An 8898-nucleotide genomic window follows, 5' to 3' on the forward strand; every position below is an offset into this window, starting at 1 on the left:
GGCGAGGCGGGAGCCGGCCGTCCTGCTCTCTTGGGAGGGCGGCAGCGGCCGGCGTGGAGCTTGGAGCAACCTGGTCTGGTGAAAGGTGTCCTCCTGCCCATGGTAGTGAGTGGAACAAGGTGATCCTTAATGTCCCTTCAAGCCCAGGACTGTGATCTTGTGCGCGTGGTTGTTTGGTGGAGCCCCTGAGGTACCACTGGACCGGGATGCCCCCATCCCATAGCCCTGTTGCCCTGGCACCACACCTGTGGGAACGGAGTGACCTAGCTAATGGGTTGCCTAAGCACCAGCCTTAACCAAAAAAAACCTCAACCAATGCATCAGAATGAAAGGGGGTCCATCACACGCTTTTGTGTTGTGTTCCTGATGGTACCAGGGCGGGACAATGGGGAACCTGGCAGGCCCAGTCAGGTTGGCTGGCACAGGGTGACACCTCACCATCCGTGAATCCTTTGGCAGCAAAGGAGTGTTGGCTACAGGGCACTGATGATGGACTCCTTTGAAACACACCGGGTACCTTTAGTCAGATGTTCTTCCCTACTACTCCATTCACCATGACAATGAAAGTTATTTCTCCATGACTGGAGTATTTCAGGCCAGGCTTCTTTCTCATGGTGAATTTTCTGGACGTTTTCAGGAGGGTTTGCACTTGTTCACCAAGAGAAAGTTAGCTGAAGAGATGCTCCCTGAGGAATCTTTTAGCACTGTTTCAGGACTGGTCAAGTTGGGTTGTAACCACACCAGCTGCCAGTTCAGTTGTCATTCAGAGTAACTGGTCTGTTGGCCACATACTGTGTGGTCAGGAGAGGCTGTAATCTCATCATTTCATTCACCCACCAGGAAGGATGATGCAAGTTCAGTGATTTGCAGTTTGCTGATGGCCTTTAGAGTAGGGCAAGCTATTACTCTACAAACCTTGGCAGAGAGATGAAAAGAAGTTCTCTTCCAGATCTGTATCTCAGCAGAAAAAAAAGTATCATCAAGAAGTAAAAGAAGATATTTTTACTAGCTGCCCTGTTGTGGATGTCTACAAGGAGTCTAATAGAATCCTAATGCTTTAAACTGTCTAAGCAGTCTGAGCAGTGAGTTTCATATAATGATGTTTCTTTGGAATGAAAAGTCTTTGGGTTCTCCTGAGCTCTCTTCATTGAGAAGTGAGGTGACTAAACATTTGCAGACAGTCCAGTTTGAGAATTGAAGTGCAACTTCTGTTGTCTTCCTCACTCCGTTGCTTGTGTCGCACAAGAGCTGAAGTGATCTCCACACCCTGGCTCTGTTCTGACCTGGGAGCAGAATGCTGTCTTTGTAAAGAAGCTCCTCTTGGGTGGAAGCTGCTCTTATCAGTGAGTTTCTACTAAATACTTGTCAGTAGATCAACTCTGTGGTCTGAGGACTGAGTAGGAAGGAGAAGATCAAGGGATTACAGGGAGATATTTCCTAGGGAGGAGCAAAATCTTTGTGTGTATATCTTCTTTATCCTGATCTTAGCAGGTAACTTAATAACAGTATCAAGCTGTAGGGTAGAAGTTGCAAACAAGCAGCACAGGGCAAGATACCGAGCTGTAGTTCTGGAGAGACATTGCAGGATGGGTTTATGGTTTGTGGTGTTACCTTCTCAAAGGCACCCTGAGATGGGATGAACAGGTGTGGTGCTGCTGTTGTCCAGGTGCTGTGAAAACCAGCATGGTCTGTGCTGATCCACACAAGCTTTCTGGAGAGAAGCTGGTTACACTGAGCTTGCTGATGCTGAGAAAGCTTAGATTTGGGGAAAATCTTAGTCCTGATGGCTGCTGAAGTAAAACATAATTATGTACCTCCTGTGTCCATCTGCTCAGTTCTTCATGTTACTCCTGGAAGTACAAGAAGCTTGGTACAAAGATTGGCCGTCAGTCATTCAGGTGATTATTCATGCAGGAACCCTTCGAGCTGTCAGTGGCTTCCCTGTTAAATGTCCCAGTCTGTGGAACTTGGTCTCATCCAACTTTGAACAAGCTTCAAAGGGAATGCCAGATGCATTTATTTGGATTAGGGTGGATTTTTTTTTGTATTAGTGACAAATGGAAAGAAGGTTATGTTAGTGATGCTTGCAGAAATGTTAATGCTGTGATGCTGCCTGTTGTGGGTGGCATATTGCTGCTATGGTGATCTGTTTTCTTAAATCATTACTTTAAAGTGCCCTTTCTCCGTGTCCTTTGTATCATAGGGCAGGCAGTAGGCAAGGAATGCACTTTTAGATTCAAGCATGTTTATGCTTTTTGTCTTTTCTCAGCCCCAGTATTTCTCCATTTTTGAAGGGGGACAACACCACCAAGTTGTGCTGTCTCCTTATTCTGTTTGGTTGTATTTTCCCTGGTGAGAGTTAAAAGCTATAGTGGCCTCAATCAGTATGAACATTTTTTGAGAGCTAATTTTGAGGAAAAGCAAAGCAGTTGAGTTCTAATTTTTGTTCCTGCCACAGGCTTTGACAACAAACTGTCCTGCTGGATGTATCTTGGTGTACGTATTTTATAAACCCCTCCTAAAGCTGGGCTGATGCCCACAGCAGTGGTGGAGAGAAGTAGAGTCCCTTTCACAGGTTAAACTTGTGAGGTTCCAGGAGGAAGCCTGTTGCGATGTCCCTGGGTTTCCCCTCAACCCCTGTCCTCCCTCTCTCTCTGCTTGTAAAAAAAATTATTTACAGGGAATGGCAACAATTGCCCAGAAGTTTTGCTTGTTTAATGTCCTCCTTCCTCCCGGGACGGAAACTGTAACTCTTCCCGTAGCTTCCCACCAGCTTCCTTTCGCTTTCTCGAGCTGTTTGCTTACTGTTACTTTCCAAACCCCTTGGTACTCCTGCCTTGGTGATGACAAGGGGTGGGGTTTGTGCTCCGCCTGTGATGCTGACAGGCACAAATGTGAGCGGATCCACCCTGAGAGCCTGGGCCAAGCCGCCCTGTGCCTGGCTTCCAGAGCTGGGAATCTGTGCCACGGCTTAGGGCGCCCTCACCCGAGCCCCCCGGCATCCCACTTGCCTCAGCCGCTCCCTGGGAAATGCATGTGGGATTGCACCACAGCCGGTCTTCACAAAGGTTGGGGTTTGTTATTATAAAAGAAGGGGATTGTGAGAGGAAAAAAGTCAGTGCTTGTAAAAAGGGCTTTTGGCTAAAAGGACCCTCTTACCTGTTCTCCCTTCACGATGCATTAGTCTTTCCTGCCTAATGTAGTTGCACACTTTGTTCACCTTCTGGGGTATTTTCTTAAGTATGGGCTACCATGACTATAGAAAACTGTTTCAAAAGACAAAAACAAACCAAAAACACAACAATAAAACCAACCTAGACCTCTTTGGTGCAGCAGTCTGTGAACCTTTTGGCTAACACATTTTCTGGAGCTGGGGTGTGTGTGTGTTTGTGTTGTGTTCCCACTCTACAATTTTCTTTTCCCCATCCAGATTAGCAAGGCACCTCCAGAAAGAGGCGCAGTCTCAGCACAACAACTCGGAATTCACAGAAGATCAAAAGGTGAGTACTGCTGTTTGCTCAAGCAAGGAGCTTGACTCATAGATGTTGATGTGTGTTATGATTTTTTATCTTGCAGGCCAGAGCCTTATGAGATCTTTTTTCCTCCCACAATATACGCAAACAGAAACAGAGCCCAGCGTGGCTAAAATGGTTGCTGTCATTAGATGTGAGGAATGCTCTGCTCTGCTATTGAATGTCAGGCATGCTGGCCAGAGTCCTTCATAACCTGGGTGTTTCTTTTTCTTTTTTTTTTTTTGAGTAATGTTTGATAACTTACTTATTCAACATTGGCACAATTTATGTCGTGAGTTCTGAATACAAAACATCTTGAATTGCAGACATTTAGGGTGTGTGAGGGGGATGAAAGCTTAACATGTAACACCTGACAGGGAAGGGTCCTGGCAGGCAGAATACTCCCTAGCAGCCTCTTAGAATGTTACTTGTTTATAATCTTTCAAAATATTGAAATTTCTTTACTCCTCCCTCTCTTCCCTCAGTTGAAAAGGCTGTTTCTTGTCCCAGCAACATGCTACTGCAGTTCTGTAGTGGGATTTAAGTGAACTCATGCACTCAAACATTTACTGAAAAGTAAAATCTTTTGAGATATGAGGTCCTGCTAAATTTCATTGTCTTCTATAAAGGCATGTATATTTTAGGAATAAAAAGCAAGAGACATGCATTTCCAGATTTCCCTGTCATAAGATCACTTGGTTGAGCAATGCTGTTACCTGAAAATAGACATTTGCTAGCTCAGAATCTTGCCAGTGGTAATAATAGGATGCTAGAGTAGTGGGAGATGTGCTTGGGAATGTAAGTCCTGAAAACAGGTGCTGGCTACAGAAATTCGAGATGAACTTGATGTGTGTAAAGAAACTCAAAGCAACTCACCTTTATATAGACTCTGCAAGATGTTTGTAGCTGTTTTCTTGATGTGTACCAATATGAAAAGCAAAGACCTGGTCTTCCATGTTCTGCTTATCTTCTGCAAAGATGATAAAGCTCATGAGTGCCTTAAACAGAGCCATAATTTTGGAGAAGGATTTGGTCCACTTTTCCTGAACTGTAAGCTATGAGAGCCTTGTTAATGTTGGACAGCTGTTTATTCCTTGAATGCTTCTGCTCTCCCTCCCTTGCTGGTAGCTTTCTCCATCATTCTCAGCTAGAGTCATCTTTACTGCGTGTTTCCCCTCTGTGGAGACTTTTGAAAATGTAGTTACTTCATGAAGGCGAAGCTGTTAATCTCACTTGTGGAGACATCATCTCCTGTGAGTATGGGAACCAGAACCACACAGGGCTTTGCCTCCAGATGTTCCCTGAGTCTTATGAAAAGGACCTTGGACCAGATTGTGGAAGTGAATGAGGTCAGCCATGAGGGAAGGCCTGGGGGGCTCAGGAAGTGAAGATAACTGACCTCAGATGTTTCATGCACAAGTGCTGTCATGTCTTAAGGCAACAGTCTTCTGAAAAGAAAAAAAGTAATGGGTGGTGGTTTTACATCCTAGCAGAGTGATACCCGTTTACAAACCTGATATAATTTATAAAAGAGGATGGCATTTTTATCACTTGCTGGTTTTTGCAGATCATTAAGTGGCTGATGCACTGCATCTTTGAGTCTGGTTATCGAATAGCAGTGCCTGATTCACTAGCCACATGCACAAACCAATTCCCCCACATTTTGTTGAAAGAACACTTTATCTCCTCTACCATGAGGAATGCTAGTCACAAAAAAAAAAATAAATTGTGACCAGAGTCTTGCTATTGCTTAGAAAAAACACTTAAAACTTGCATAGCAAAATCTGATGTAGAGCTCCTTGCTGTGCTGGTCTTCCATATTTCTGCAGGACCTCAGCCAGTGTATCATCTAATGATTACCACTAATTACTATCATCACTAATATCATTCATGTGGCATGTGACTGGAGGGCTTGATGCATGCTGGGTTTACAAGAAGTTTGATTAAATAGAAATGTATCTTCTTCCCTGCTGCCCTTCCAAAAATCAGCTACAAATCAGTAACTTTTGCTCATCTGTTCTCCTTCCAGTGCATGCTTTTTCCTCCTGGTTCCCAAAAATCTCTGTCTCTAATAGCTTGACTTTCTCATACTCTTTATGTATATTTCATAAGAGCCACTTTTTTTTTTCTTTTTTCTTTTTTTTTTTAACTGCGGAAGAGTCTGTAACTTTCAGGGTTTGCTAATCTGATGTCACTGGCCAAGGGTATGTGCAGAATTTCATAGATTGAAAGGCCATGAAGCTAATTACGATTTCTTACTTGCTTGTCCTACCCTCATTGCAGTCTTTTTGTAGATTTTCAGTCATCTGTTTTCCAAAGTACCATACATACTGCTGAGAATTGTTGTGAGGCTGTTGTTTCTTGACCTGCCCTGTGGAGAAGGTAGATTTCAACAGTGATCCAAAGGGATGCTACTTTCTTTACAGCTGCAGAGAAAGGACAAGACCAGGTTCAAATCCTGATCCCTATCTGTCTGTATGAACTTTTACCACAATTGGGTTTATTTCACGCATCGCAGGTGGCGTTACAGTGCAGATATGGCCACACAAAAATTGATGGTGTGTTACTTGCTAATGTAATCATACAATCTGTTAATCTAAGAACATTTGACAGATACCACCAGTTTCTTTCCTGGCCATCCTGCGAGCCAGTTATCATTTATCTTCTAATACATGTATTGTTTATGGCATGAATTCAGGCTTTTAAATAATTGTATCTTTCAATTTTTGCTCTAAAGGATCAGTTTTGAAATACTGTATACTACTTGCCTTGAGAGAGCAGACTCCATATTTTGTTGTTCACTCCTGTATTTTCAAATTCTGATGGGTTGTCATCTTATAACTATTGCTGGACATAATTCTGGAGTTCTAGTCCTTAGGGAAGGCTCTGTCTTGACTTGGGTAATTGACAGTGCTGGAATCTTCATTAGTGATTGTGAATTTTATTGAAGAATTTCTTTGCAGATCCTGTAAACAGAAAATCATTGTGTTTAGTCTGCCTTCAACAGCTATAAAGAGGCTGTGCAACAGTTTTGTCTTCTACAGGCAGCATGTATGGAATACTAAGAGATACAGCTACTGGTGAATTTACTTCAGTCTTAACATTTTGAATACTGCTGTTCATTGTTTTTCCCCCATTCTCTAAAAATCCCATCTTCATTCAGGATCAGCCACTGTGTTTTGTGATAGGAATTGTTCAAGTTAGGTTTGGCCATGTCTATCAGCTTGCTTCCAGCTAGAGTTACTCTCACCCAGTTCTCTGTGCAATAAATGTGACCTTTAAAGCCCTCTTCCAACCACAGTTGTTGCTTCTTGTGTAACTGTTTTTGTGCTATGCTGAGTTCTCATCAGTGTTAGAAAATCCTGCTTTTGAAGCAATGATAACTTGCTGAAATATGAGCACTGTTGAAGAGTCTTAGCATGATTCATTAAACTACTGGTCTTCTAACAGCCTAAACTCCAGTTAAAGCCAAGCTCTGCTCTGGCTCTGTGTTTGTGCAAACATCTTTGCCTGCATTACAGTTAGCACAGTCATTACTCACACAACTGCTCTGAAGAAACCTTGACTACGAGATCAACTGACTTTTCCCCATTCTAATCACGAGTTTACATGAAACTGAGTCTAAACTATTTTAAACTAGCAAAGTTAATTATGACTTCAGTCTTTCTAATGAGATGCAGAAGTTTTCCCTGCTGCAAAAAGGAGCCTTTGCATGGGATAGTTGCAGCTGAAAATGACAGCAGTGTTTAGCTGCATTTTTAACTTTTGGGTTGGGTGTGGTCCCTTAAAAAAATAGTTATGAATAATGCCTGCTGGGAGCTTGCCATATTTCAATAGATTCCATATAAAACCTATTCTTTACTATTTTAAGACTCCCAAACTCTCTTCAATTAATCTGTTTCTAGAGCCATTATTGCCCTTCAGCCCCCAGGAGCCAGAGGACACACATTTTGTATTGTTCTTTGTTCTGTGAAGAGATTCCTAGTTTGGGCAGTTTTCAGAGCACACAGTTACAAATCTGCAGGATAGGGAATAGTGGGGTGGTTGAATTTACTGGTCAATTGACAAAAAAGATAGGGTCTGAGCAGTGCTTCTGAGATCTCATTTATGGTGTGGGCTTAAGGAGAGACCAGAAAGGACAGAGCCAGGTGAAAATTTGTTCGCATGTTCTTGTTCTGTGGTGGATCATGGAAACTGTGCTATGTGCTGGTAGTAAATTCATAGCTCTCTTTCTGTTGTGCAAGTGGAGGAGTTTTGATCTCACACAGAATGGGCATGCTCTTTGCTCAGCAGTCAACACCCAAACCATTGGAACAGCTGGACTTTTGCAAATGCTGGAGCTGTAGTCAAACCTCAGAGATTCTCCTCCCTTCCCCAGGGAACCTGTGGATTCCTTTCTTTTATCCATTATTTCACACCTTCCTCTTTAAGAATCTACCTTTGCAAATATATTTTTCCAGATGCTCACAAATATAAAAAGGAATTCCTTTTGTTATACTGCAGCTGATTAGATTGATATAGTGTGTTCTCATTCTAGGGACTGAGGATCTGCTTCTGCAGTACCACTTGGTGTCCTCCCACCCAGCCTGGCAGTACATGCAAACAAATCCACAACAGTATGCAGTGTGGGTCTGAAAGTCTCAAAGTGAGCTCAGGACTCTGTGTGTTCTTTTCCATTTCCAAATACCTATGTTTTTCCAAGCTGTGCTGGAGATACAGTCACAGGTCTCTGTTGTGTAGCAGAATTTTTTTGGGGGAGGAGGGAGTTTGTTGACTGAACAATATGTCCTGTGTTAATAGGCATCACTTGCTGTTTTCTGGGAAGGTACTCAGAAGAACTAAAGTTTTTGAAAGAGCTCCATACAATGGACAGTGATAAAAATTATGAAGATGTAAAGTCTGGCCTAGTGCCATTTTGTAACAATGGGGAGATACCAGCTGGAGAGAAATGCCTTCAAAAACTTTGATGAGCCTGTGGCGGCAGATCAAAAACAGTTATCTGAGGCTTTTGCACACTCCAGCTGTTGGCTCTGCCCTTGAGGTATTGATGTGTGATCTACTTATGATTCAGCTCCCAAACTCTTTCAGCTTTCAGTGTGGCCTAAGGTGAACTGAAACTGCAGTCACATAGTTTTTATCCCAGCCTGTTGAAACTACTGGGGGCCTAGGAGCTGATTGAGAAGGATTTGTGACATCCCTTTGCAGGAGAGCCAGAACAGGTGATGGGGGAGGTACCTTGCCTAGTTTTTATCTGCTGTTATCAACCTCTTGGAGTCCAAAGAATATAACCTTCCTTTTGGATTTGATTGACACTGCATAGCTTGCCAGGTGCCCATACTCTTGAAGTTATTTGATGCTAGAATTGTGCTCTAGGAAATCTTTTCCT

Source organism: Parus major, chromosome 3, assembly GCF_001522545.3.
Source record: "Parus major isolate Abel chromosome 3, Parus_major1.1, whole genome shotgun sequence".
In the NCBI taxonomy this organism is placed as follows: Eukaryota; Metazoa; Chordata; class Aves; order Passeriformes; family Paridae; genus Parus; species Parus major.